This window comes from Cydia splendana, chromosome 6, assembly GCF_910591565.1.
Source record: "Cydia splendana chromosome 6, ilCydSple1.2, whole genome shotgun sequence".
In the NCBI taxonomy this organism is placed as follows: Eukaryota; Metazoa; Arthropoda; class Insecta; order Lepidoptera; family Tortricidae; genus Cydia; species Cydia splendana.
This window is the reverse complement of record NC_085965.1, coordinates 3,268,159-3,282,475: the sequence shown is the minus strand read 5'-3', so window position 1 is coordinate 3,282,475 and position 14,317 is coordinate 3,268,159. Positions and strand designations below refer to the sequence as shown.

Below are 14,317 nucleotides of genomic sequence, written 5' to 3'. Positions count from 1 at the left end.
ATCCAGCCGAATTCTGTGTTTACAAGAAGGGGCTTATTTTTGCCCAGACGTATCTTTTGGAAACCTAATAATTCGTAAAATATTTCGGCACCTATCAAGATATCAATATCAGACACTTTATGGAATTCAGGATCAGCGAGCTGAATATGTTTAGGTATGTTTAGTTGAGTAAGGTCTACGGGCAAGTTAGGCAACTGATCTGTAATTTCATCAAGGACTAAGCAGTTTAAGGTCACTTGGAACTGATTGGACAGGGAGCTGACAACTACGTCGCATCGATCGGATACTGAAAGTTTAATGTTTTTAATGCCCGATATATCTAAAGAATCGGGTTCAGGATTCCCTAATCCAAGTTTATTTTTTAGGTCTTCAGTAATAAAGCAAGGTTGGCTGCCTGCATCAAGGACAGCGCGTGCTACATATTCTACCTTTGTATTGGGATTGGATACCTTAACTAAAGCGGTACCAAGCATGATCTGCTTACCTGATCGGACTGATAAAGCCCTATGCGATTGGTTGACTACTTCAAGGTCATTTGATGTTCCAACCGTGGGTGTCGTCGCAGGCAAGGGTTTAGTTACGTTATTTTCTTTATGCAGTAATGTATTATGCTTTTTATGACATAATCTACACTCTCCTAATTTACAATTACGTGCTTCATGTCCGCGTCGTAAACAGTTGGTGCAAAGATTTAACTTTAAGGCTTCGCTCCACTTGTTTTCGAGCGGTAACGATTTGAATGATTCGCAGTCTAGGATTCGGTGACCTTGACTACACATTGGACACGATAAACCTACTGGTTTAGGACCACTGGACGTGAGAAAACTTTTTGAAAATTTACTATGTGTGAATGAGCCTTTATGCTCATTTTGTGTGAATGAGCCCTTATGTTCAGTTTTTGGTGGGCTATCTTTAGGAATATGAGAGACGCTTTTTTCATGTCTATTAGCTAACGTTGTTTCTAAAATGTCCGCTCGATTGCGAAGAAACTCGATAAATTCGTCCAAGAGTGGCAAGTCGGAGAGATTATTTCTGTGCTCCTCCCACTTACCACTGGTGGTCGAGTCCAGTTTACTGGACACCATGAATATAATCAGCGTATCCCATTGGTCAACCGGCTGTCCAAGCGTAGTCAGTGCCCTCAAGTTTTTGGTCACAAGGTCAATTAAGTATCTTAATGATTTATGTGATTCTCTGGTTAAAGGTTCTATTTTAAAGAGAGCCTTCAGGTGATTATTAATAAGAATTTTCTTGTTATTATACCTCTGACATAACAATTCCCACGCGACCTTGTAATTTTGTGAAGAAAATTCAATGGACTTGATTACAAGTGCCGCGCTCCCTTGTAAGGACGATCGTAAATAATGGAATTTGTTTATGTCAGGGATAGTTTCATTGTTATGTATTAATGACTCGAACGTATCGCGGAACTCCAACCACAAAAAATAATTACCGTCAAATATCGGTAATTTGATAACGGGTAATTTTACGTTTACGTTATCCTGGCGTGAACAACTACTGTACGAACTTTGTTTATCCTCATTATTTATGGGTCGCAATTTTAATAATGTTTGAGCACTGGCAATATCACTGTAAAACCGTTTTTCAGTTTTCTCTCTTTCTCGAATTTGTTCATCCGGGTTAGGATAAGATAGTTCTATTTGACTTTGACATTTTTCAAAATCACAGAATAATGCTTCCATTTTTACACTTCGCAAATTCAATTCATTAAATTGCGCTTCGGAAATTTGGTCAGGTTTTATCCTTTTCAACTCTTCAATAAATTGTTCAAAATGTGTCACTCTACCTCTAATCGAACCGCGCTGTTTAATTAAATCTTTAAGCTTTAATTCATTTTCAAGCGCACCTATGTCTACACCACCGTGAGGAGATGATGTGGGTGTAGCCATTATGTAAATTTATATTTAATATTTAGGTATATGCGAGGCACTAAAGTTGAAATGGATAAATAATGACCCAACACAAAAACGGTAACAAACAAGATCTAGTGAAGGGCAATCAATAAACAAGATAAGAAAACTGTGCATCAAACCAGGCAGGAGTTCCAGGTGCGCGTAGACGCCGCGCGAAAGTAGGTCAAGTCTCGCTCGAACAGCTGACGCGAAGTAGGTCGGCACTGCGGCGAGTTGCTAGGCACAGCCGACGCGAGCGCAGTCAGTCCGAAGGATTTATCCTGGAAATGTCGGCCCGAAGCGAAATGAGCTATGATGCAAGTAAATAAGGTATCTAATGGTTTGGACCTATGAGGAATAAACACTCTCTTTAATAGTGTGAGAAAATATTTATTTAGTTGTAAACACCTAAATAAACTAATTTAAAGTTACTTAAAATAATTGCTTTTATGAAATGGCTTAGCGAAATAATGTTTAAGGAATGCTTTGTATAAAGAAAGCGTGAACAAAGGCGTGTTCGGTGCACAAGCACTTCTTATTTTACGTAAACAACTGATTATACTTTTAAGCAGTGCAAATTCAAGATGCAATGCAAATAGCACTTTATGACTTATAATATAAGGTTGATTAGCTCTAGCAGGCCAACGGATTAAATGCTTTTAGGCTTGAAATGTTTTACTATTATAAGTAGTTTTTAATGCTGTAAATATTATATAGGCGCGTAGCAACATAGGCGAAGAATGCACTCAAGATGAGAAAGATGATTACCGGAATCTAAAAATTTAATAAAAAATGTTTTTATTTTCTTTTGGAAGAAAGTACATTAAGCACAAAAATTAAAACTAGGATAGGTTAAGATAGGATAAGAATTGGGCACTCCCCTGGAAGTAGATAGCCATGGAGACCCGCGTGGCATGCAGTCCAAAGGTCGCGCTCCGCAGTTTCTTTGTTCGCGCTTCTCGAACGTTCTGCCTTCCCTGTTGCTAAGTCGCGTACGCGCAGATGTCTTGAGGTGAAATGTCCTGTCACGGTCGCCATAAACTTGCAGGCGATTAAGGTGCAAGTAAAAGATCTTGATGTACGTATGAAATAGGGATTTAATATCCGAAACTGATACAAGGGTTTGAAGGGTTGATTTAAATAGTATGTAAGACGCGTGCGGCGTTGTGGCTGCCGCTGGAGCTAATGGAGTGTGGTGGGGTCCGTACCCCGCGCGCCCGCGCCCCGCGCGGTGTCTTGTTGTCGTAGACATGCCGTAGGAGACAGTATTTAATTGAAGCACTTCTAAAGGCTTGAGTGCATTCTTCGCCTATGTTGCTACGCGCCTATAATATTTACAGCATTAAAAACTACTTATTATAGTAAAACATTTCAAGCCTAAAAGCATTTAATCCGTTGGCCTGCTAGAGCTAATCAACCTTATATTATAAGTCATAAAGTGCTATTTGCATTGCCTCTTGAATTTGCACTGCTTAAAAGTATAATCTGTTGTTTACGTAAAATAAGAAGTGCTTGTGCACCGAACACGCCTTTGTTCACGCTTTCTTTATACAAAGCATTCCTTAAACATTATTTCGCTAAGCCATTTCATAAAAGCAATTATTTTAAGTAACTTTAAATTAGTTTATTTAGGTGTTTACAACTAAATAAATATTTTCTCACACTATTAAAGAGAGTGTTTATTCCTCATAGGTCCAAACCATTAGATACCTTATTTACTTGCATCATAGCCTCATTGCATCACTCGGCTATACCGAGACTTGAATTGGCAGCAGCCTTATTGGGTGCTCGCCTCGTTTCCAAGGTCAGCGGAGCACTCCGTTGCTCCATACAGGAAAATGTTTTCTGGTCCGACTCCACTGTAGCACTTGGCTGGATAAAAACAAGTCCTAAAATACTTAAAACATTCGTGTGTAACAGAGTGAATGAGATTCGTGAGCTTACCTCGAGAGACTCGTGGCATGTATAAAATCACTATATTGTTTTTTCAAAATAGGATTTTTATTTAATTTTTTCTCTAAGGTGTAAAATCGCTTGGCAGCACCTCGGTAAGAGTCGCCTAATGACTTTTCAGGGCTCGCATTAGAATGCCCGGATCCTTTAGTATCTGAAGTCATAAAAAGTGATTGCTATATAGATGATATCTTAACAGGTGCGGATAGTAAAGAAACTTTGTCTCACATACTCAACGGAGTAGTAGGCACACTTAATTCGGCATGCTTTCCGGTGCATAAATTCCGTCGCAACTGTCCTGTCACGGTCGCCATAAACTTGCAGGCGATTAAGGTGCAAGTAAAAGATCTTGATATACGTATGAAATAGGGATTTAATATCCGAAACTGATACAAGGGTTTGAAGGGTTGATTTAAATAGTATGTAAGACGCGTGCGGCGTTGTGGCTGCCGCTGGAGCTAATGGAGTGTGGTGGGGTCCGTACCCCGCGCGCCCGCGCCCCGCGCGGTGTCTTGTTGTCGTAGACATGCTGGGGGGCCGTTGGAGGAAGCTGAGGGGTCGGTAGTACTGGCTGGCGACCCCTCAGCTTCCTCCAACGGCCCCCCAGCATGTCTACGACAACAAGACACCGCGCGGGGCGCGGGCGCGCGGGGTACGGACCCCACCATTGCAGCATTGTCTTGTTGTCGTAGACACATATTATAATTCAACCATTTTATAATAGAACTATGAAGTGTGGAATGGCAAGAATGTAAGGCTTCCTATAAGCCTTCGCATGCTTGGAATTCATTTAGCGACATATAGGAACGTTAATTTAATAATTCACTTAACAAACCGCAGACTGCTCACCGACTAGATAGCGCATATAAATGAAGCCTACACTTTGAGGGTCGTCGGGCCTAGTTGAGTTGAAGCACCTCGGCTATGCTAGATTTAGCTAACCAGTGACAAAACTCCCATTAGCTCGATTCTCTCACCATACCTAGAACAGGTTGAGTCGCTCAACTGATCTCGCTGGAGCGTAACCTCAGTAGAAGTATTCTAAAATAAAGTGTAATAAATTTAAGTCTAGTGCGGAAGGGTCCTAGATTATTCTCAGCCTACATTCCACACAGACCGATCGCTCTATTACTCCAGAATATAAAATATTGTGTAACCCGTAGCATAGTATTTTATGAGTTTAAAGGGGCCCACTGATTAACAGTCCGCCGGACGGTATCGGCCTGTCAGTTAGAACAAAATTTTGGTAGTTCCGAACAACTGACAGGCCGATACCGTCCAGCGGACTGTTAATCAGTGGGCCCCTTAAGAGCGCTTAAGTGTAGTGAATGCGAGTTTTCTTATGAGCTTCATAATGCTACGTCTATAGAAGGTTGTCTATGTTACAAATGTATCGAGTTACGATCAAAGCGGTTGCGTGCAAATTAATTTTGTAATAAATAAATCCAGTTTAAAAGTGCTCGCTATTTATTCATTCTCTAGACAAGAAGATTTGTAATATCATTAGATTGCTGGAAACTTTTAGATGCAAGCGTGGATAAGAAAAGTTAAAGAATATTATGCCTATGAGTTTATCGTTTGAAGTAAAAAATAGAACATAAAATTTATTAAAACGTGATATTCAAAGTATGAAAAATTCAAAATAAATGTCGTGTCAATTTGTGAAGTCATGTTAAGGTGACATTCGGTTACAGCAGCGTTTCTTCTGCAGTCTCGCATGTCGCTTCTCGAGAAAGTTGGAAATTTTCCGGAAATTTCTTCGGAAAGGAATTCTTAGAAACGAGAACGTTCTCATAGGCACATCACTAATTTCAATCAATGCTATTGGTTGATTCCGTTTTCTCTCATCTCCGCCTCAGTGGAAACGCAGCCTTATACGCGTTCAAGCAGTATTATGATCAAGCTGTCCTAATCGCCACACTAACAGCAACAATCTGATCTAACCATAGTTGAACCGTATGCTATTGTAATAAGGTGTAGGTACGCATTGTCAGACAACTGTGTGGACGAACGTCTATTGTCTAAGACCTAGGTAGCCGTGTCTAGTCGTTATTGTTTACCGATTAGTGATAAGCTGGCTTTTATCCTAGGGTATTAACATGTACCTATGTTTCGAGGAACGTTATATAATAACTAAGCTTACATTGGCTTGGTGAATATTATCATGTACCTACTTATACATAGGTATATTATTGTATAGATTCAATTTACGTACGTACATATTACGTACGTACATATTATAAAGTTACGTTTTTTTTCTGTTTATTTCTCACTGCACCCACATGGACTCTTTTCTGTTTCGCCCCATGGTTGACTGGTAGAGAATGCCTATAACGGCATTAAGTCCGCCTGTTGTACTTTTTGTATGTGCAATAAAGTTTAAAAATAAATAAAATAAATATATATTAGGTACCTACTTAATTTTTTGAAATATTCGGTAATTTTTTGAAATATTCGGTAATTTATTTTGCTTACCTAGGTACTACTCTGTAGTAATGTTTGTTTATCTGAAAAATGATTATGTTTTGTACAGAAGCATAAATATGGTAGCTAAAATAAATACAGAGTTTTTCAATAAAACAAAATTTAATTAATGAAGATTTTTTGAAACGTTTCTATGTTTCCTCCAAAAAAGATGTTAGTGGCCACGAACGGCTGCCTATTATACTTCTACGGTTTATGGCATGACGCTTTTTGTATCCAATAAAGGTGCTCACAGACCCCGCATTACGTGCGAGTCCGACTCTCACTTGCCCGGTTTTTTAATAAGCAGATTTACATCTAGTCCCATTTACTCAAACGCCACCCCATTATAAAAGCGCTGACCGGCGTCAGCCTGTCGCGGAGACCCCCTTCTTTAACTTCTTTTCACCCGTCACCTGTCACTTTCACTCGCAAATCGTTTCCATCTTATAATCGCGTTCTTATTTCGATTTAGCCGCAAACTTGTAATTCGGAACTTGACATTTCGTAGGTAAATTATGAAACCTAAGGTCGAATAAGTCGCAAAGTTTGAAAAGTCATGTGAAGAACATAAAAAAGCTTCAAGTTTTTCTCGACGAGAAAAACTTTTCTTTTTTAACTTCTCTTTTAGCCTTTTAAATTTTAATGCTTTGTAGGTATTTTGTAAGTAAAGTTGAGTTGATAACTTTCTAGCTGATTTTACTATCCATACTTGGTCCGAAAGAGATCTGTTGTGTAGGTAATTTATTCTTACGAGTATATAACCACGTTTTTAATATATATATATTGCTCGACGCGGTCCCAGTACATGTCATCTTGAAACTTACTGACAATGAGTCAATAGAGGTGACAGCAAGGTGTCATCTATTGGGCATTAGCATGTCGACCACTGGTACGTTTACCTTACTCTTACATTTTTCAAAGCTTCAAAATTTTAATAAAATACCATCGTTGTAGTTAATTCAATAGACGTATTTTTATTGTTTTCCTCAAAACAGAGCGGGATCAGATTTGGTAATCAGCGGTCGGATTCCCTATCTTATTACGTTTCGCTCCACGGCTACTTATCTTTGCGAAAATAATCTTATTTTGCGTCTTCATTTGTGTAATATTATATAAATAAATATTAAATAAATAAATATTATAGGACATTCTTACACAGATTGACCAAGTTCCCCAGGTAACTGAAACTGCTCAAACACTGAGGTAAAAGGTTCAGGATGGTGCCATAAGTTCAAAACTTGGACTTCCGTAAATCTGATTGTATTCAATAATGTGCTAACATGGAGCTGATCTGATGTTGCAATCGGAAGGTAGACCGCCTGTTGTTACCTCTATTGTCTCTGTTTATGTTACTGTACATTTATTGTAAACGACGAGTATGTGAGGTGTGCTATAAAGAATATTGCATTGTATTGTATTGTAGTCAAAGGAACTCCTCGATGGAAATTTAAATAGGTACAAACGCATCACGTTTAGGCACATTAGAAAAGTCTCCATATTATGTACTGTGTCAAAGACATGCAAATGAGAAAAACTACAGTCAGCAATAAAAGTATGTTTATAAAAATTAACAGTAACAGTGACAATTTAACAAGTTAAATCGTATTAAAACTCATTTTATTGCGCCGATATTTTTCATTTCGCCGCCCGTAGGTGGCAATGGACCGAATTGATGACGGCATAAAACACCCGCGCAGAGAGGAAAACGCGCTCGGATGGACAGCTGCGAAAAATATGGCGGCGTTTTCCCTGCGGTTTTTTTTTGTTTAGGCAGATCCCTTTGTTTGACATAATTATTGAAAGTCATAATGTAATGATTGTCAGATTATCATTAGTCATAATTCTGAAACCGCTAACTTTTCAGGATTTTCGCAAGGTTATCCTATAGATGGGTTAGGTTAGGTTTGTTTTATGGCAATCCTGAAAAGTTACGCGTTTCTGAGAAAAACCAAATTATGACTAACGAAAACTCGGACGAACAATACATTATGACTTAAAACTTTATGAGAAACAATAGAGACCCAAGTGTTAAGGTGCCGTTCGGATTCAGGGCCCGATTCGGATTTTGAAATGGACATCTATTAGATATCTTTTAGACATCACCAAGATACGATAACGATATGTTTAAGATCTAACCTGTCAAATTTGACATTTGCGCGATTCTGCAGATACTCTTGAACGATTTCCACAGGATATGACTTAGAGATCCAATTCACATCTAATAGATATCTTATATACTCTATCTAACGTAAAAGTGACATTGGTTGCCTGAATTGCGCTGCAAAAGAGAACTAGTAGATATCTAAATTATAACGTATCTAGAATGGATCTAGTCGTGTCGTCTCTTGTGAATATCTTGAAGTTCGAATACGGCAGTCAGACTGCATCGGCGTTATTGCTGCAGAATTTCGGCTCGACGTTGCTGCCGAAGCAGTCATGTTAAAAATATAATTTCACCTTAAAATGTAAGATTAGACGGTAAAAGAAAAATTTAGGGGTAGAGAAACGACTATGTTTCTCTACCGAACGTGACATTCAATAATATTATTTTGTGTAAATTATAATGAATATCGACTTGAGATGAATTGCCAACATCGACCGAGCTGGTCAAGTGAGGCTTCGGTATTTTTCCTACCAGTTTTACCATTAATTAATGTCACTAGTTGGAAGTTTCGAACTAGAAGCACTATTTACTCTTGGCACAAAAAAGTTCACTCGATAGAGACAGTAACTAATGAAAAATAGGTTCCTAAAATCGTTTTGGTGACTTATCTCACCCGGCTTCTTGGTAATATACAATTTACTATTTCGCGCGTAGTAGGTAATAATTCATAAATGTGTAAACATTTTAGTCTTTATGTCTATGGAATATGATTCAAAATTGTCTGTTTTGAGCTAACAGTATGAGCCAGCAAGAATGACCATAACGTCACGCTTGGAGCCTCACTGACGTAACGAATACTTACACCATGATTTTACATAAAACAAAAAAAAACTGTAAATATAATCTAACCTCTCAATCCTCAGTGCGGTACCGCACCGACTGGACCTAACCATTTGCTGCGTCCTGCAACACCGACGACGCTGCTGTATGTGTCCCGATTACACTACCTTACGAAGGTCGAGGAGATCGTGAAGTATGTACGAGCCAAGTCCGGATTCATCCTGAGGGTTGTGAAGTTGGAATCTCGACACAGTGTGAATTTTAATTCTTTTGTGCTGAGCGTTCCGACTGAACATCTAGCGACCTTCACCAAGGAGGAGTTTTGGCCGAAGGCTGTCAAGTTCCGGCGGTTCCGCGGCCGGCTCCCTGACACTGCGGGGTTGCGAACTTCATCGCAGCCATAATTGTGTTTTTAGTTTTAAGATATATTTTGTAATAATATGTATGCTAGTTTTAAGGTATTTATCTATGGGCCAGTAGTTGCCTGAAAATAAATGTCTTCATTTCATTTCATTTCAGCATACCTATTTATTTATGTAAGTAAATAAGATTGGAATAGACAATATATTAAAAATGACAGTTTTGAATGATTCATGGTTAATTTCATTAGACTTATATCGACCGGGATATGAACCGTGATTACCTTTTGTATTGTTTTCGAGCTCCCAATATTTCGTGAATGACTGCGTCGAAATATCGAGATCTAAAAAAAAATAGGTACAAAAAATAATCACGGTTCATATCTCGAACGATGTAAGTCTATTAAAGTGTGTATTTCTTCGTTAGTAATAAAAACGGGACTCTCTTTAAATAAAAGAAAAAAATGTTTCGTAATGTTCCTTCAAATCATTATGTATAAACAATTTTTTTTTTGGACTAATATCATGTAGGTACCTATCAGTAAATGAGTCAATGAGATAGTGTTTGTACGATAGTGCATTCAGTACTTACTTTGTGAGTTAGAAATCTCATGTTTTGAACCAAATAACCATCCTTCCAACATCGCTCTGAGTAGCTAACAAACTTTCAGCAACTAGTTATTTACTTTTAATCTATCTCCAACTTTCAGAGATTCTCATAAAGTATTTCAAGAGCCGGGACCGTCTGCAAAACTTCGGAGTTATGGTGTTATTAGTAAGGGTCTCTAAGTCAACCGCATGCAACTTGGGGTCACCGCTTTCGGGAAAATGGAGGACTTTTCCCGTTTTTATCAAGTGATAAAATGTTACGAGTTTGGGAGGATATTGCGTAGTAGACAAAACTCGTTCTACGAACACGGAGTTCAGGCGGTGTATGTACTGCTAAGTTAACAGACCGACCGTTGTGGGTGTGTGTGGAAAATGTTTTATTAATATTCATTAAAACAAAAGTGTTTTATTCTTAATAAGCGATGTTTTTGTGTTTGTTTTCTTCATGTGTTTTTGTGTGTGTTATCTGTGGTGGACCGTGTATTTACGGAAGACCAGTGCAGCTGGTTTCATAACTAGCATTATAGAATTAGAAAACTATCCTGAGTTGGATCCATTTCGTGATGAACTTAATATTCTGTTCCTCTGCCTTTGTTGCCTGTACGTACACATTTGTGACTGTCACGAATAAAATAAATGTAGGTTAAATTAATTAATTTTTGAGACATTGTCAATAACATTGTTTAACGGCATTGTTAAAAGCAGTACCTAACTATCAATAATTATTTACTATACTATTCTCAAAAGGTGTTATAATTTCATAATTCTAATAATAGTAATAATTGGACAAATAATCGCGCAAATTTTTGTTTTGTAAACTAAACCTAGACAAATAGAGTACAGTAGATTATTTTCCAAAGTTACACTACAGTGTATTCACCCTTACGTGTCTTATCATGTAAACAAACAAACGTTAAATCCATAGACAATCTAGACATCGTAATGTGTAAAGATGTTTTTGAGGTGATTCGTTCGTTATTGCGATTATTGATGAAAATCTTATTAGAAATTATATTTTTCAGTAGTTATTTGGTTGATTTCAATACTTTGTGAGTTTCTTTAAGTATACAACATCATTTTAAGTGATGATTATTGTGTAATTCCAGATACTTCACTCACTCAAATACTTCTCATTTGTTTACATGATAGGACAAGTAAGGATGAATACACTGTAATAGAATACCTATCGTAACTTAATTTGTGCTAAAGTCACCAGTTTTTACGGCCATAAATCTGATCGGGAAGACAAAAAAGTCGAAGGCACCCGTGTCCGAGGGTTGTTTGTATTGATTTATTCTGGTTATAAATCTGGCGAGGGATTAATCAGGCTAAGTTTGTCAGCGCAATATGTCTGGACTGGACAGGTACAGATGTTTACGAAAAAACAATGGTGGATTGTTTTTCTGATTGGGATTTTCAATATTGATGTTTTTAAGATGTGGTGTTTGAATTTAGAATAGAATAGAATTGAAATTAGTTATTCGTAAGCACAATCACCCAAGAAAACCATCCGATTAAACAATCACGACAGGTAACTAAAATAATCAACAAAAGGCAAACATATAATAGACAGAAATGAATATAAATAATTCATGTGATCTGGATATTAATCATTCTTAATTCATGTAGAATGATGATAGAATTGATGAATGTATAACAGGTAATGAGTCGATATTGAGTAAATGATCCATCTGGATAAATGATCGTATCCCGGTTTGACGGAAGAAATATTTGAGTGAAGTTTACACAATGCGAGGGTAAATAAATAAAATTTACTAAGTCGATGTTGGTAAAATTATGACGTATCGTCGTGTTTACAACATAATTAACTGAACATGATACAATGTGGACTTAAAGTTTGTTAGAGTCTGTGCGGAAAGAGAAGAGTCGTGGATTGTATTGGGACCCATACTTTCCACGACTCTTCTCTTCCGCACAGACTCTAGCATGATATCTGTCAGTGTCAACGTCTGATGCCCGATATTTAAAGTTTCAATAAGTATAAACGAAAAAGATTTGTAAGTATGTATTGTGTTCTAATGATTTTAAGATTTGCATGTCAATACACTCGTATTTACTAAAACCATTTATATCTCGCAATATTTTAATCTTTTGTTTATTTTTAAGCTTCCTTTAATTTAAAAATACAAATTAAAATCATCTTAATCACCCGCTGTCTCGATAAAAAACAGTTAGCGGGAACTTACGTTTTTAATCAGGAAAAACCTTTTCAAGAATTGCAATCGCTTACGCGAAAGTTTAGGAACTCCGTGAAAGTAATCAGAAAATTTTAAAGCAAGTGAAAAAGTTCAAATGTAGTGTCAGTTTAGTGCTGTGCTGCAATTTTGATCCTTATAATATTAAATTAGAGTTCAAAATTATTCAGCAAACATGGGAGTAGGCTCACGACCAGAAGGTATGCCAATAGGCTGATTAAACGCGAGTAAATGCTCAGAAGGATCAGGATAAATAAACCGGGTAAGTACCCTATTAATTCCATCCCTAAATTCGACTTTAGTCATAACTTCGCATTAATTAACATTAATTCATTATAACATGGGCTATTAGTTATTCAACATACCTCTATTTAAAATATGTAATAGGTAAGTTTAAGTATAAAAAACCGGACAAGTGCGAGTCAGAGAGTGGAGTCTTAGTAATAGGGTCCCGTTTTTACCCTTTGGGTACGGAACCCTTAAAAAATGACTAGGCAAAGTTGCCCGACGACGGTGACGTTCATTGTGAAGTGAGGTCATCTATTTCTTGATAAAATTATTATTTTAATATATTACTTAAGCGAAGTTGTACACCAACGGTGAAATTATGGCTCCGTATGGTAGATACTTTTGCCAACTCTTATTTTTAATGAATTGTAATATTGATAACGGGGTTTGGTAATATGCAGATGCTTAGGCTGATGGTTGATCATAGTTCTCCTGGAGCGCGTTTCACTCACGTTTTTTTTATTAGCCTATAGGAGTTTCCCACTGCTGGGCAAAGGCCTCCCCTCTTTCCCGCCATTTGATCCTATCCAATGCACACTACCGCCACTCTTTACAAAATGTGTCAAGGTCGTCCCGCTATCTCCGTTTTGGTCTTCCTCTGCCCCGAGATCCATCCTGTGGGACCCAGTCTGTAGCTAGTTTGGTCCAACGCTCCGGGTGCATTCGGCAGACGTGCCCTGCCGAGTCCCACTTTAGCTTGGCGGCTTTCCTGCCCACATCCACAATGCCGGTTTTGGAACGCAGTTCGGTGTTTCTAACACGGTCGGTTCTACGAACACCCAGTATGCTGCGTTCCATTGCTCTTTGGCAAACCTTGAGTCTAGACTTTTCAGATTCAGTCAAACTGAATCAAACTGAATCAAACACGATTTTAATATTAATATTTATTGATTAGACATTTTTGGTTGTTACAGATCTCCCGGTCACAGTAACAGATGGTTGTCCTGAAATTAAGTAAGTACCTCATAAAATCTTTATTGCACATTAAACAAGTAGGAGCAAGCTGACATTGCATATTGCATGGGCATAATATTATGAATTAATTAATTATAAAGTGGCTATGCAATTTTGCGGCTGGGAAGCATTCCATTGTACCGTATAAGCTCATTTTATTTCGAGAACTTTTTACCGGCGATAATGTTTTTGGGCATATTTTTGACCGTTAGTCACAGAAAAAGAAACTCCTGTACCTGCAAATCTTCGGAAAATTCTCGTCGATATGGGATAACGATAGAAAAGTTCATGGAATGCTCCCTAGGTGTACAATAACTATTATCCCTTTAAGGGATCCCGTCCAGCTAGCTTGCTTCGTACTGAAGGTTAGACTCGCTTTTGTTGATTCCCAATAACAATGTATGATTTCCACCGACTGTTTGGAGTCGGGCCGCACCGGAGCGCATTTTCAATGTGCCTAAGATACATTATGTATGGCAGATGCGAAGGAGTCCGTCCGCGTTCGCGAGGAGCCGTCCGGCTTGCGACCGTACAAATGTGAAATGCGCTCCGACTCCGCCCGTTCGGTGGGAATCGTACTTAAAGGTTGTCCCCGCTCCCCTTTTGATAGGATCT

At 38.0% G+C, this 14,317-nt stretch overlaps 1 protein-coding gene and 1 long non-coding RNA gene across 3 annotated transcripts in view; both read left to right on the top strand.

The window, feature by feature from the left end:
- LOC134791347 (uncharacterized) overlaps window positions 1–14,317 on the top strand; it is a 198,494-nt gene that overhangs the window by 16,381 nt on the left and 167,796 nt on the right. The gene's annotated exons all lie outside the window — the stretch shown is intronic.
- LOC134791278 (brain-specific angiogenesis inhibitor 1-associated protein 2) overlaps window positions 13,663–14,317 on the top strand; it is a 162,346-nt gene continuing 161,691 nt past the window's right edge. The window contains exon 1 of one of the 2 annotated variants that reach the window (XM_063762268.1): window positions 13,663–13,702. The gene's annotated coding sequence lies outside the window, so the exon portion shown is untranslated. The remainder of the gene's footprint in view (window positions 13,703–14,317) is intronic. The other variant, XM_063762267.1, reaches the window with a different exon arrangement.